We start from the raw sequence: 15,514 nt of genomic DNA, 5'->3' as shown, positions 1-15,514 counted from the left end.
CTCTTCATTTAGCCAAAAATGGACATAGAATAGTTGTAATGACTCTTACTAACCCAATCTTAAAAAATATATTACTATTACTTCCACCATGACATTTCCCTGCATCTTCAAATATCCCCCACGCACTGCATGAAAACAATAGTAAAAAAAATACCCTCTTCAGTTTGCAGGAAAAATAGACTCTTAGTAATTGACATGCTAAATTCTCCTACATCCACATTAACAAGTCTTATTTCATGTATAAAAATATAGAGCTTTCTCATTCTTAAAGAGAATGCCAAGAACAAAATAACCAACCTAATAGCATTAGATGTACTGTTTGACTTGGAAGAACCACAAGTGTATCTAGCTTTTGACAATATTAAAAGTGCCATATTGCTGGGTGATGTTATTCATGTATCCATTGGCACCTGACCAAATACCATCCATTACTAAATCAATAATTTAAAGCTTCAGAATAGACATGGAACTGCTCATAACTCATATTCTTGGAGGTATACAAATAACCCGGTGTCTAATGAGGCATTTATTGGCTTCTGTAATCAATTCTATATAACCTTTGGGAAACTACATTTTGTAGGAGTGATACCCAGAATTAGTGTTCTTCAAATAAATAGAAATATTATTTATGAAGAAAAAAATGGCTTGTAAAAACATGGGATAAGTGGCTTCCAGTTATTTAATGGAGTGCTATTGCAAAAAAAAAAAAAAAAAAAGGCCACTGTAATAAAAATTTTGACTGATCTTGCTTCACAAGGGTCTAACCTTCTAAAATAGAAATGTAATTTTCCTTATGTTCTTTATTATGTATTAAAAGTTTAAATTATACTAGAAATGAAATCCTTTACTCTCAATCTTTTATTTTTCTGAAGCTGTTTACATGCAAACTCAGTAAACTCTTTTTCATTTATTATTAATTTATTTTACTTTCAAATAAGAAAGCCTTATGTGGGAGGTTTAACATTGGTTTCTGCTGGGTTGTTGTTTAAGTGTGGGTAAGTAGATCCTAAATTCAGAGAGAAGTTTATATAAAAAACATGTAAACATCTTTAACCTCCAGAATTCTGTTTCCAATGATATTTTAATTTGCAATTTCCTCATGACATCTGATGTTGAACATCTTTTCATTAGCTTACTTATTAACCATTTGTACATTTTCGTTGGTAAGGTGTGGGTTAGGTTTTTTGGCCCACTTTTCCTGTTGTTCATTTTATTATTGTTGAGTTTTAAGAGTTTTTGTGTATTTTGGCTGAAAGTAATTTATCAGAAGTGTTGTTGTTTTTTTGTAAGTATTTTCTACCAGACTCTGGTGTGTCTTCTCATTTACTTGACATTGTCTTTCACAGGAGAGAAGTTTTCAATTTTCATGAAGTCCAGATTCTCAATCATTTTTCATGAATTGTGTGTTTGCTATTTTATCTGAAAAGTCAAAACCCGAGGTCATTTATGTTATCTTCTAGAAGTTTATAGTTTTGCATTTTATATTTAGGTCTGTGATCTATTTTGAGTTTTTTTGTGGTGTGTGTGTGTGTGTGTGTGTGTGGTGTGTGTATGTGAAATTGATTCAATTTTTGCATGTGAATATCCAACTGTTCCAGCAAAATTTGTTCAAAAGACTATCTTTGCTCCATTGTTTTGCCTTTCATTCTGTCAAAGATCAGTTGATTATATTGATGTGAGTCTTTTTCTGGGCTCTCTATTCTGTTATATTGGCCTATTTGTCTCTTCTTTCACCAACACTACACTGTCTTTATTATAGCTTTATAGTAAGTCTTGAAATTAGGTAGTATGTTAATCCTCTCACTTTGTTCTCATTTAATACAAAGCTGGTTATTCTAGGTCCTTTGCCTCTTCACAAAATAACTACCTCTGATTTGATTGGAATTGCATTGAGTCTATAGATCAAATTGGGAAGAACTGACATCTTGACAATATTGAATCTTTCTACCCATGAGCTTATAATATCTCTTCATGTACTTAGTTCTTATTTGATATCTTTTATCAGTTTCATAGAGCTCTTCATATAGATCTTATGCATATTCTATTAGATTTATACCTAAATATTTCATATTTGGGTGTGCTAATATAAAAAGTCATCCACATCTTAATCTCAGATTCCACTTTTCATTGCTGGTATATAGGAAAGCAATTAACTTTTTGTATATTGATCTTGTATCTTATAACCTTGCTGTAATCACTATTGATTCCAGGACTTTTTTGATTGATTCATCCAGATTTTCATAGATACTCATTTCATTTGCAAAGCAAGACAGTTTTATTTCTTTCTTCCCAATCTGTATACCTTTATTTCCTTTTCTTGTCTTATTACATTAGCTAAAACTTCCAGTATCATATTACAAAACAGTGGTGAGAGGGGACATCTTTACCTTATTTCTGATCTTAGCAGGAAAGCTTTGAGTCTCTCACCATTTAGTATAATGTTATTTGGGAAAGTGTTGAAGCATGTATTTTAAGGAAGTAAAACTGAAGATAGGTAAATGACTTAAGAATTCATCCAGACAATTGAAGTACCTTTATTGGGCCTAAATATTAGGAGAAAGGAGAAGATATAGCTGAAATTATTTAGAAAGTCAAGTGATCAGAATTTGGTAAACATGAACAATGAAAGAAAAAGAACTATAAGGAGGTTCTGATTATTCTAGCTGGGTGATTAGGTACCACTATCAAGGAGACAGAATATAGAAGAAAGAGCAAGCTTGCAGATAGAAATAATGTGTGTCCTTTGAGATATGTTGATATGTTGAGTCTGAAGAAAATGTCTAGCAGGCAATAAATATATGAATGTAAGGATAGGGAAAGTAGTCTGAACTGAATATATAGATTCCAATGTTACTACCTAGTCTGTCATTAATTCAAAATCGTATAAAAATGCAATATGAGGAATAAAAGAGTAATTTTAGAAATCTTTTGGGGGTCTAGTTTTTATATAGAGATAGGGTGAAAAGAAACAAGTTTTGCCTAGCCAGCTTGGCTCAGTGGTTGAGCATCGACCTATGAACCAGGAGGTCATGGTTCAGTTCCCGGCAAGGATACATGCCCTGGTTGTGGGCTCAATCCCCAGTAAGGAGTGTGCAGGAGGCAGTCAATCAATGATTCTCTCTCCTCATTGATGTTTCTATCTTTCCCTCTCCCTTCCTCTCTGAAATCAATAAAAAAATATTTTTTTAAAAAAGAAACATGTTTTGTCATTTATTTAGGATATACTTAATGTTCCTTAGATTAATGACAGTTTTTTAGATGTGAATACAAAAATGAAACAATGCATGTCTTCAAATAGGTTACAATATATTGAGCAAAAGGAACTAGTAAATTATTACACTATAGCTTAAGAATGGGTATAATGATGACATAAATAATTAGTAATCAGGCTTCAGAGAATGGGCAACTATATATCTTGGAAATTTCAGAGTGTTCCCAGGAGAAAGAATATGCCTGGAAGAGGAGAGAGCATGTTCAAATGCACAAAGATGAGAATGCTTCAGCCACTGGAGAAAATTGCCAGTGGTTTAGTGTGCTAGATGTAGAGATGTATCATCAGATTCTCCTTCAAGGAGGACTTCCTACCCAGCTGCAGGAAGTAGTCATCATTCTACAGCTCTCTGCTCTTTTGGGATCTGCACTGGTACAAAAAGCTGTCTGTCCAAAGGTCATATCCTTCACAGGGTAATCTGCTTCTGGTGACTGAGAGAAGTAGTAATACAAAGGTCTGGTCATTTTGACCTGATGTGGGATTCTTGATGACATGTTTGTTCCAGAGCTTTCTGCTGGGTTAGCTGAAACTCTCTTCTGCCTACATCACTGTTCAACGTATCCCTCTGCCCAATCCTGCTTCCTGTTCCCTTCCTATCAAAAGTTTGATCCCTACAGGCATCTTGCATGCTAAATCCTGTCTCAGCTTCTGCTTCCTGTCATAGGTGATAAGATAGGAATTTTGGGACTGTCAGTCACTATCTCTCTCTCTTTCTTTTAATTAAATCTTTATTGTTCAGATTATTACAGTTGTTCCTCTTTTTTCCCCCCATAGCTCCCCTCCACCCGGTTCCCACCCCACCCTCCACCCTCACTGCCCCCCCCCCACTGTCCTCATCAATAGGTGCATGATTTTTGTCCAGTCTCTTCCCGTATCCCCCACACCCCTTTTACCCCCCAAGAATAGTCAGTCCACTCCCTTTCTATGCCCCTGATTCTATTATAATCACCAGTTTATTCTGTTCATCAGATTATTTACTTGGTTTTTAGATTCACTTGTTGATAGATGTGTATTTGTTGTTCATAATTTGTATCTTTACCTTTTTCTTCTTCTTCCTCTTCTTAAAGGATACCTTTCAGCATTTCATATAATACTGGTTTGGTGGTGATGAACTCCTGTAGCTTTTCATTATGTGTGAAGCTCTTTATCTGACCTTCAATTCTGAATGATAGCTTTGCTGGATAAAGTAATCTTGGTTGTAGGTTCTTGGCATTCATCACTTTGAATATTTCTTGCCACTCCCTTCTGGCCTGCAAACTTTCTGTTGAGAAATCAGCTGACAGTCGTATGGGTACTCCCTTGTAGGTAACTGACTGTCTTTCTCTTGCTGCTTTTAAGATTCTCTCTTTGTCTTTTGCTCTTGGCATTTTAATTATGATGTGTCTTAGTGTGGTTCTCTTTGGATTCCTTTTGTTTAGGATTCTCTGCGCTTCCTGGACTTGTAAGTCTATTTCTTTCACCAGGTAGGGGAAGTTTTCTGTCATTATTTCTTCAAATAGGTTTTCAATATCTTGCTCTCTCTCTTCTTCTGGCACCCCTATAATTCGATGTTGGTACGCTTGAAGCTGTCCCAGAGGCTCCTTACACTATCTTCGTATTTTTGGATTCTTTTTTCATTTTGCTTTTCCGGTTGGGTGTTTTTTGCTTCTTCATATTTCAAATCTTTGACTTGATTCTTGCTATCCTCTAGTCTGCTGTTGGAACTCTGCATAATATCCTTTATTTCAGTGATACCTACAACAATCAAGGCTTAACTTCAACAAGACTGTGCACAAAGCCCTCAAGGGGGTGCACCAAGAGTGTCCACCTCAGGTAATTGGGGAGGCTGAGCCACTGGGCCCTATAGGACACCTAGCACAGAAAGCCACTCTATCAACACAGGGAAGCATAAAAAATGCAGAGACAAAGAAACAGGACACAAATGACAGAAATGGAGGAAAGCAAATGACTGGATATAGAGTTCAAAACCACACTTTTAAGGTTTTTCAAGAACTTTCTAGAAACCGCCGATAAATTTAGTAAGACCCTCAAAAAGTCTGGTGAGACCGCCGATAAATGTAGTGAGACCCTCAAGAAATCTAGTGAGACCCTCGAGGTTATGAAAAAGGACCAACTAGAAATTAAGCATACATTGACTGAAATAAAGTCACTATCTCTTTATTGAAATTGACAGTCTCAAATGTATGAGTCATTCATTGCCTGTTGGCAATAAAAACTTTATCACTGGTGATACCTGGAGCACACACCTCCCCTGGCCACAGGTAGTGATTTAATTGTTAAAACGTTCACTGTTTGTAAAGTGGCCAAATGGATCAGACATTTAAGATTTATGGAGCATATGATAGCGATAAAGTTAATGAGATTAGATGGCTATTACTAAGCAGTTATTGATGCTATACAGAAGGATAATAAACAATTCAGAGTGAACCACAAGAAATTAAAAGCCAACTGGTAAGTCAAGGGGGCATCTTTGGTTACCAAAAAAGAGCTTTCATTTCTTGCCAGGGGGAGACTGAAGTAAGCTGAGGACCTTGACCGAGATTTTATAGTTAGAGTGGCTGAATTTCAAAGATGATAAAGCACCAACCAAAACAGATAGACTATGTTAAGCAAGTTGAAATACTAGGACTGCCATGGCAGAATGATGGAGAAGGGAGAAACTCAATACTTGCTGGAATGGATATGCAAATACAGCTGGCAGATGGTGAGATGAACATGTTCCATGGGAAGACCCAGAGAACAAACAATTTACTAAGGGCATAAGGAATGTTCTGGTTAGAGAAACACCAGTATCACCAAACAATAGATTCGTGGTGCTCTGTAGGCCAGAGATGACAGTAGCAGACTTGACTCTTTGATAGAAAAGGAGATGATAGAACCCTGAAATGATAGAGGCCCAGTTGTGGTACTTAACTGCCAGAAGCCAGGGTTTTCAATTATTTCAGTGACCAATAAGGTGAGAATGGCATCCAAGACTCAAGAAGTCATGGAAGAAGTTAATAGAATGTGGCAAAACAGATGGGTGGTGAAAATGGAATCATTCAGCATGTCCCAGCAGAAGAAATCAAGGATGGATAACTGGGAGGCTGAGTGCCCACAACAATAAATGTGGCACAGTCCTTTGCCCAGTTTATGGAGCAAATTTTCAGACCCAGAATCCATCAATTAAAGGGGCTATGTGATGTCATAGCAAGTACACCTGGTTATGATCCCCACAGGCCTTCCCTGAAGAGACTAAAGGACATTTACTCAGGTGATGTGCACCCAAACATTTCAAAAATAGTTGGACACTGAGCCATGGTTTTTATTGTTAACAGGAAACTGAACACATCATCGGGACCTTCAGTTAAAGTGGGAGCATATGAAAGGCAGTTAAAAAATGGAGTTCTGTTCAAGGTTTAGCTTACAGTGGATCTACTGGTTGCAACAGAGACAACATGGCCTGTAAAGCCTAAAATAGTAACTATCTGGTTCCTTACAAGAAAATGTTGGCCGATGTTGGATCTAAAAGATGCAGGGGTGGTGGTCCCCATCATATCTCACTTGTCTGGGTCCTGCAGAAACTGGATGAATAAAGAATAGTCTGAAAAGCCATAGAATCAGAAGAGAATAATTTTGTTGCATTTGATGGGGGATAAATTTTTATAAAGAGATAGTGACTGACAGTCTCAAATGTATATGTATTTTAGTGAATACATGTAATTGGGTGACATATACACCTTGTGTGTAGTGATTGTTAAGCATATTCATGTCATTACAGGTTGTTAACAATAAATCTTTATGCTACTATTATAAACTTGAGGAAAATGTTGCCTATGCAAGAGGTAATCACACAGTGATCAAGGATTTATAGCATTTTACTGGAAAGCAAAGTTCATAGCATTTTTCATACTCCGTGTAATAGGACTCATATAATCCATATGAGTCTAATTATAAATATTTCCATAAAAGCCTAGATATGAGCCATCTCATAAACCTAATTTTACTTAAAAATAACTTCATTTTAAATGTAAAAGCTAATTTTATTGTCACAGTCTTTAGGCATTGTTATTTAAATGATCATTGACGTTTGTAGCATTATAAATGTTGGTAGAAAAATTAGGCAAATTATTATATGATGCTGCAGTTTAAGCTACACATTTTAAGCAAAGATTCTGATAAAAGTATATGAATAACAGGCAAAACAATATCTTAGCTGTTAGTGAATTCCCCTTCCCACCCCCACCCCCCCCAAAAATAACCAGCAGGTTTGTGGCTCATTGCCAGAAACAGATTTAGACCCTACAGGTTTGATACACTGTCTTCTTTATATATTTATGACTATGCTTTCAAACTTAGAAAGCAGTTACAAAAATTGATTAGTCTTTATTTATTTATTATTTAAATTGTAAGCCAGTTACTCCTGCATTGACAATATAACAAATATGCAGGCAGAGTCAGTCTCCAATAAGGATAACTTTCTTCCCTCCCTCCTTCCCTCCCTCTTTCCCTTTCCTTTTCTCTCTTTCTTTCTTTTTTTCTTTCTTTCTTTCTTTCTTTCTTTCTTTCTTTCTTTCTTTCTTTCTTTCTTTCTTTCTTTCTTTCTTTCTTTCTTTCCCTTTTCCTTCCCTTCCCTTCCCTTCCCTTCCCTTCCCTTCCCTTTTCTTTCTTTCTTTCTTTCTTTCTTTCTTTCTTTCTTTCTTTCTTTCTTTCTTTCTTTCTTTCTTTTTCTTTCTTTCTTTCTTTCTTTCTTTCTTTCTTTCTTTCTTTCTTTCTTTCTTTCTTTCTTTCTTTCTTTCTTTCTTTTCTTTCTTTCTTTCCCTTTTCCTTTCCCTTCCCTTCCTCTCTTTCTTTCTTTCTTTCTTTCTTTCTTTCTTTCTTTCTTTCTTTCTTTTCTTCCTTCCTTCCTTCCTTCCTTCCTTCCTTCCTTCCTTCCTTCCTCCCTCTCTCTCTCTCTCTCTCTCTCTCTCTCTCTCTCTCTTTTCCTTTTCCTTTTCCCTTCCCTTCCCTTCCCTTTTCTTTCTTTCTTTCTTTCTTTCTTTCTTTCTTTCTTTCTTTCTTTCTTTCTTTCTTTCTTTCTTTTTCTTTCTTTCTTTTTATTGTTAATCCTCACCTGAGAATATTTTCCCAATGATTTTTACAGAGAGTAGAAGGAAGGGGGAGAGACACACAGAAAGAAACATTGATGTGAGAGAGACACATCAATTGGTTACCTTCTGCACCCACCCCAACTAGGGCCAGGGATTGAGCTTGCAACCAAGGTATGTGCCCTTGACTGGAATGGAACCCAGGACCCTTCAGTCTGTGGGCTGATGCTCTATCCACTGAACCAAACTGGCTAGGGCAGGATAACTTTCTTCCTGATGTTTGGATGATTTCCCCCACTATGTCCAGTTAAAGTTAGACACAAGAACACAACATTCTCTTTATCATTACAGTCATTTAATACCCAAAACGTAAAGAAAGAGAAATAAATAGAAGGGGGTTCCACTGTTCATATGTAATACTTTGCTTTTTCTGGTCAACTTAAAAGAGTGGACTCTCAGGAGAATGTTGCTTGGGGTTTGACTGTGTTCTCTCAAATTCCATTTTTTCAAACTTCAGAGTTTCTTATAATGTGTTAATTTTGTGGTGGACCAAAAAACTTGAAAAAGCACGTAGATATATTGGTAGAAACACCCAGAAACTCATCTGAAGTTTCCAGCAGAAAGAGATAGGAGACACATAATAACATAAACGTAATTGTACTCAGTTTAAAAAGCATTTATTGTATACCTTTCTCCTAACCACTAGACAGACACTATGCCAGACTACTGGATATCCAAATACAAGTGAGAAGTAGATTGCTGTATATAGAAATGAGAAGTGGTCTTTGACTTGGTGGTCTAGTAGACGGGTAAACATATATGTATAAGAAAGCATAATATTTCCTGTAATAGAAATCTGTTTGCTATGTACACAAAATAGGAGGTGGGAAGAAAAAGGGGTATAGAAGAGGTGACATTTGTGTTCAACATTGAAACTGCTCACAAACCACTTCAGCCTGCCACTGGAGGATTAGAGGATTTCTTTTTGATATATGCCAGTACATAGCAGAGATTATTACTGGTTTGGCCAGATTTGTTCTATGTAAAGATGAGAAAATACTGTTCCCCAAAATGTTAAAGAATGCCTGGTATACAATTAGTGTGAATATTCCAGAGACTTGCTAGTATGTTCAAAGTTCCCAGGTTACTTATCTTTCTTTCTCAATAGACTTTAAACTCCAGAGAGCAGAGATCTTGACTGGATACTGTTCACTCTGGGATTGCCACAACCTGGCTCAGGGCTGGCATATAGTATGTACTCAATAAAAAATGGTTCAAGGAATGTTCTCCAGATCCCTCCCATGTCAAAATGGAAGAATCTTTCACAAGTGGCCTGCTAGTTGACTATTTCTGACAGCTACTGACAATTTAAAATAGACCATAAATCTATATAACCATGCTTTTTTTAAAAAATAAAAGTCTTATCAGTTATGTCATTCTCTTTCTTCTGGAGAAACTATTTGCCTGGAGGTTTAGAAAAAAGAATGTAGCTTAGCAGCTGAAAATACACAGTCTCTGAAACAGAGATGGCATGTTTAAACTGCTGTGTTCTGGAGTTGAGGACAAGAAGTAATTACAGAGCAGATTGCTTTGAAGTCACATAGTATTGGTCTGAAGCTCTTGGTTTAGGTGCATCCCCTAGGTCAGGGGTGGGCAACCTTTTTGTGAGTGCGTGCCAAAACCAGCAAAATCTCTGACTCAAAATTCTTCTGCAAGCCAACCCTAATTTTTTGAGAACATGTTACACCTACTTGATATCTCTTACGGTGTATATATGTGAAGAACCTTGAGGAAATAATAAAATTCATTCGAGCGACAAAAACACAGTATATGATCATGAAAAAATACATTTATTTTTTAATGTATACATGTACACTGATAGTCCGACAGAAAACTTTATGACTCCGTTTGATATTATCAGTGGGACTTTTGCTGCTGCATCACTGATGACAGAGATTTTACATCAGGTTTATATTTCGTGACCTTTGGAGATATGCACGAGCTACTACTTTCATCTGTCAGGCTACTCCTATTATGAGACTTAATAAAATTCATCACTGAGAACAAAGATTCACAATTGTAAGTGGAAGATTATAAGAGAGGGTTTCACGTGCCAGCAAAAGTTACTGGCGTGCCATGTTTGGCACGCGTGCCAGGGGTTGCCCACTCCTGCCCTAGGTTGAGCGTTGATATATTCAGAGATGAGATGGCGCAGCTGTCTAGTCAAGTGTTTCTTGAGCACTTAACTATGTGTCACCCACTTAGCTCAGCTGCAATTTTTATTGAGCTCCGCTTGCGGGTGGTGAAAAGATTAGGCCTGACTCTTCCCAAAGACAATCCCGTATGGGCGCATCATTCTGGGGATGATTTTATTTGCATGGATTAGGCATAGAAACAGGGCCTGCCACTTAGGCAGTTAACTAACAGGAAGCAGCTCCTAAATCACCCCCTTTTGAACAGAAACCCCCTGCGGACCACTGAAGCCACGAGTGCCTGGGCTGAGAGCACGGTACCCGGTACCTGACGCTCAGCCTCAGCCTGGGGCCACGTGACTCCCATGCTTGCGTAGAGTGACGCGCGCAGTGTTGGGCGGGCCTTGGAGGAAATCAACTTCCGGGGGCAGAGGTGTTCCAAGCCGGGTGGTGTGTGGGCTCCACCAACGTGTGTGGCTGGGGCCGACGTCTCACCGACAGGTCCGGGGTCGTCCCCGGGTGTGCACGTGCGCGTCTGCGTGCTGGGGGGTGGCTCACCTCACGGCGTGCTGAGCGGCGCGGCGGCGGCGGCGAGCGGGAGCGGGAGCGGGAGCAGGTAAATGGACGCTCGCCTTCTGGGCCTGGGTCTGGGAACCCGGGCCGCGTGAGGCGGCGGTGCGCCCGGAGGCGGCCTGGGCGCGGGCAGGGAACGCCCCACCGGGCTGCCGCCGCCGCCGCCCGCCCGGCCTCGCCCCCGGAGGTGGAGGTGACCGGGGGGCGTGGCCCGCTGGGCGGGGAGCCAGCCCCGCCCCCCCTCCCCGCGCAGGGCGCTCCCACCTGCGCTGGCCGTCGCCGGCCGGCCCTGGTCCCTGCACACTCCAGAGGCCAACGCTTTTGACAGTCTACGCACAAGTACACGTGATGATGGTGTCACGGAAACTCCCACCAAACGGGGCTGGTCCTTGTCGAGTTTCCACCGGGCGCTCCTGGCGTCTGTTTCCCCTTCGACTTGGCCAAGTCCACGGGGCCAAAGGTCTGCTCCGTCTTCAGCCACGCGTTGCAATAAAAGCGGCATTTTTCGGGGTTCAGGCAGGAGGCAGTACGTTGCCAAGTGGCGAGGCATCCTCCGTTCCCATCCGTGCGCCCCCTTTCCCCACAATAAAGGTGTTTCTTCCGGCTGCCCCTGTTTTGCACTGCGGAGGAGAACTCGGGACATGAAGTCTATTTTGGGCTTCTCTTGAAGGATTGGCCGCTCTATTAAAAGCTCACGGAGTGTGTTTTTGGTGGGATGATGATGATGTTGCTGCTGTAGCTACTCTCGCTCCCTGGCGAGCGCTGGGGCAGAGCCTGATTTCCTGGAGGGTAAAGTGCTGGCTGCAGCTGCAGGTGACTCAGCGGCCCCTTGAGAATTCCGACTCTTTTCCTTCCCTCCCTGTCTGAACCGGGCAGACATTTATGCCGCTTTCCTCTTTAAATAGCAGAGAGGTGGTCGGATGGTGGCTTTTGGAAATAGTTTGCATGTTCCGTGATGGAGTGATTGGGGGTGGGCTGACATTTCACCCAACAACGTAAGGCCAAATACTCAGAATATGTAGTTCGCTGGGGTGACAGGGGCTGACAATAAATTATCTTTGTTCTGTGCCATAGGAGAGCTCCGCACTTCTAATCATCCCATTTGCCCTCTGCTGCAGTTTCTGTTGCAGTGAGGGTTAGGGTTAGGGCTTTACTGTACCTGTTAGGTAAATAGGAGATTGGAGGGAGGGGAGAGGGCTGTGTGTGATGCCAGGGAGAGTGTACCTGTGTGGCTAGCCAGTAAATTGTGTGGTAGAAAATTACCCTGATTTACAAAGTTTGGTATCCTCCGGGCTGGCTAGGAGGTAGTTCTGTGGGCAGGGATAGCTTATTGTGAACTGGTTACTCAGCAAAGCCAAATGGAATAATCATAAAGAAAACAAAAGTGATGAAAGTTACAAGTTATCTCTTAATATTTATTAAATAAAAAATGTATCTCATTGGATTGATCAGCTCAAAACCTGAGAGTTTTTCTGTTTTCTTTAATCATTTTAATATACTTAAAGCCAGCCAAAAAGAAAGTGCAGAGAGTCATCACAGAGGGAACAGCACCTTTGTTGGGGGCGGGGTGGGGGCAGTAAAAAAAGAAGAAAGCTGGTTACAAATTTATTTAGCTGGTTGTAGCTTAAATGGACAAATAGGAATTTGCCTAATAGACATTTATCTTGTACCTCTAGCTGTAGATGTAAGATTTGTATATAGGATTGTTATGAATAAAAAAAGCTATTTGAAGGTTTATTGTCTTTTGATAGCAGAGGTTGGGGTGGGAGTGCATTGGGGTGGACAAGACCTTTTCCATTAGTAAATTGGAAGGGGAGTGTTTAGGTAAGTTGTTTCCAAAATATAGCTCATAATCACAATGCTCAACCTGTTCCTTGTGACTTTTGGCTTCTTGAAAGCTCATCAAATTTTGTCATTTTGCTGTCCCAATAATGAGAACTTTAAAAAGGCACTTCTCTTTACATTAACTCTTTGTATCAATATCTGTTTTCCCCACTCAAATGAACATTAAATCTTTATGCGTAACTCTGATAATATTTTTTTAATTGAGTCTTTGAAATGTGGCTTTTCTGTTAGTGTATGAAATTTTCTTCATATTTTTAAAGATTGCCTCCTTGTTTCATTTGATGTTCTTGGAATTTGTCTCCCACGCAATTTATTGTGATACATTTTGGAGAAAAATGCTATAGTCAGTATCATTGACTTTTTTGGCATCATGTTAAGGTAGAATCCTAGAATTTCAGAAAGTCAGAGTTCCTTAGATTTTATATAGTTTATTTTACAGGTTTAGAGTCTGGAATAATTAAATGACTTTTTTACCCATTAAGCAAAATTTTATCGTTAAGTAAATTAATGAATCAATATGAGACAATATCAGTTATTTCTAAAATGTTTACCCAGGTTTATGTCCTTTTATGTTTGTAATTTTAAGTTAGTGTAGACCCTTCTTGACCTGTACCCTCTCCCTTTCCTGTCATATCCCTAATAAATGTACGAAGAGTCTTGTTGGCTATATGCCATAGAATCCTACTTAAAGAATTAAGGATACATTTACTGTCAATAGCAGAGGACACACAGTTGTGTGTTGTTTTTTTTTTAAATTTTGAAGTGAGAAGAATTTTTTAAATTACAGGTTTAGTAGATGAAGATCAGTGATAGTGTTAGCTGTTTTAAAATGTAACATGTTATAATCCTAATAAAACTGTTTTCCTTAGACAGGTATGCCCACTTTAGTATTAACATAGTACAGTCCAACATATATAGTTAAGTAGACTGACTATATGAACAAAATAACTACTCTCTTATAAAGTGTGAAATCACTTTTTCCTGCTATTCAGAGAAGATTGACTTTTTTCCCCCTTTGCCAGCCTTACAAACATAGACCATGTGCATCTCTTACCAAAAGTAGGCCTAGATAATGGAGAGGCCAATCAAATTGCCTTTTATGTTGTATCCAATCTTGTGGTAAAAGAAGATCTACATGATCATTTCAAGATGCTTTGGTTTTATGGGAATTCAGAACTTTTGCAATTGAAGTAAAGATAGAGCTGCAGTATTATGCAAGATCTATTAATCTATGAATATGCTTCGGTGATAGACAGGGGCTTACCTGAATATTACTAAAAAATTACATGCTTAGACATCAGCAAAATATTGTGATTAAAGATGAGTTTAAATTTCATCATTTAAATTAAATTACGAATTTAATAAAGACAGCTTATAAAGAGTTTATACCTTTTATTTATAGTTTGCCTAAATTGGGTATGAAAAATGGAAAATAAGCTTGCAAAAGCTGAATGGCATTAAATGGGCCACCCTGAATCGGAAGACAAGTTGAAATGAATACTTGTGTTCTATTCTGCTGAATGGGAAAACTGTTTAATAACTGGGTTTCATGAGGCTTAGATAATTTAAGTTTCTTCTCTTGTCTGTTATGAGAAGAGACATTTTATTAATTTCTTTTTAGGACCAGTTTTGCTTAAAGTGAATGGTTTTTTAAGTGTCACTTGCTTATTTAGTATATGTGATTTGTTTCAGTTACCATGTTAAGAATAGTTGTATAGTACCTTTGGTTGCAAGAACCTTTTTTTTTAGGAGACGTTATCTTCATTGGCATACTGAGTTGATTTTCTGTATATCCAAAGCTGGGTGTTATTGCTCTTGCTTCTTTTGTTATCAATAGGAGAAAAAAAATAATGCCACAAGATTATTATTCTCAGATTCTCAGTGTCACAGTAGTGAACATAAAAGGTGACTCCCATATGATTGATTAGAAGTGTTGTGATCACTCAGAGTCTGCTCAGATTGCAAAATGTTGTTTTATTGTATAATTCCAGTATATATAAGTAGAATATCTTTTGAACAAAGTGAAATAACATATAAATAAAAATTTTGGATAGTTATTTTTCTTCTCACATATATACTTTGTTTCTCACTTTAAGAAACATACCAGAGTACATTTGTTGAAGTTGTGTGTGTGTACATACTTCGGGAAGTACACATTGGGAAGTAAACTTAGGGAAGGTTTTGGCAAATATTTCTTCAAATATTTTTGAAATATTCTTTTTATCATCTTCCCTCTCTCTCCTTCTGGGACTCCCATAGTGCATATGGGAGGAACATGATTGGAAAATTGGTGACAAGGAAATCTGAGTAAGAGGTATGCAGGCAGACCTCTCTGAATGGGCCAAAAAGTGAAGATATTGGTGTTCCATGTGAATGCTCACCAAATTAAGAGGTCTTAATTCCAAAGGGAGTAATGCTTCCACAGGGTAACTGCATCAGAGTAGTATTTTAATAATCAAGAAGAGAGGATGACTGGGTATCAGACAGACTCTTTCCCCAGCCATACCTGTCAATGACCAGTGGGCTCATGAAAAAAGTGGCCGTGCTGTCAGGGATGGGGGTTACAG

At 38.6% G+C, this 15,514-nt stretch overlaps 1 protein-coding gene across 2 annotated transcripts in view; it reads left to right on the top strand.

Moving 5' to 3' along the window:
- Positions 1-15,514, top strand: part of CCDC91 (coiled-coil domain containing 91) — a 348,316-nt gene that overhangs the window by 35,278 nt on the left and 297,524 nt on the right. The window contains exon 1 of one of the 2 annotated variants that reach the window (XM_070410493.1): positions 10,964-11,145. The exons of the other annotated variant lie outside the window; for it this stretch is intronic. The gene's annotated coding sequence lies outside the window, so the exon portion shown is untranslated. Of the gene's footprint in view, positions 1-10,963; positions 11,146-15,514 lie in introns of those variants that run through there. 2 annotated transcript variants of the gene reach the window in all.

This window comes from Myotis yumanensis, unplaced genomic scaffold (assembly GCF_028538775.1).
Source record: "Myotis yumanensis isolate MYYU_CA2020_CCGP unplaced genomic scaffold, mMyoYum1.0.hap1 SCAF_3, whole genome shotgun sequence".
Taxonomy (NCBI): domain Eukaryota; kingdom Metazoa; phylum Chordata; class Mammalia; order Chiroptera; family Vespertilionidae; genus Myotis; species Myotis yumanensis.
This window is presented reverse-complemented; position numbering and strand designations above follow the sequence as displayed.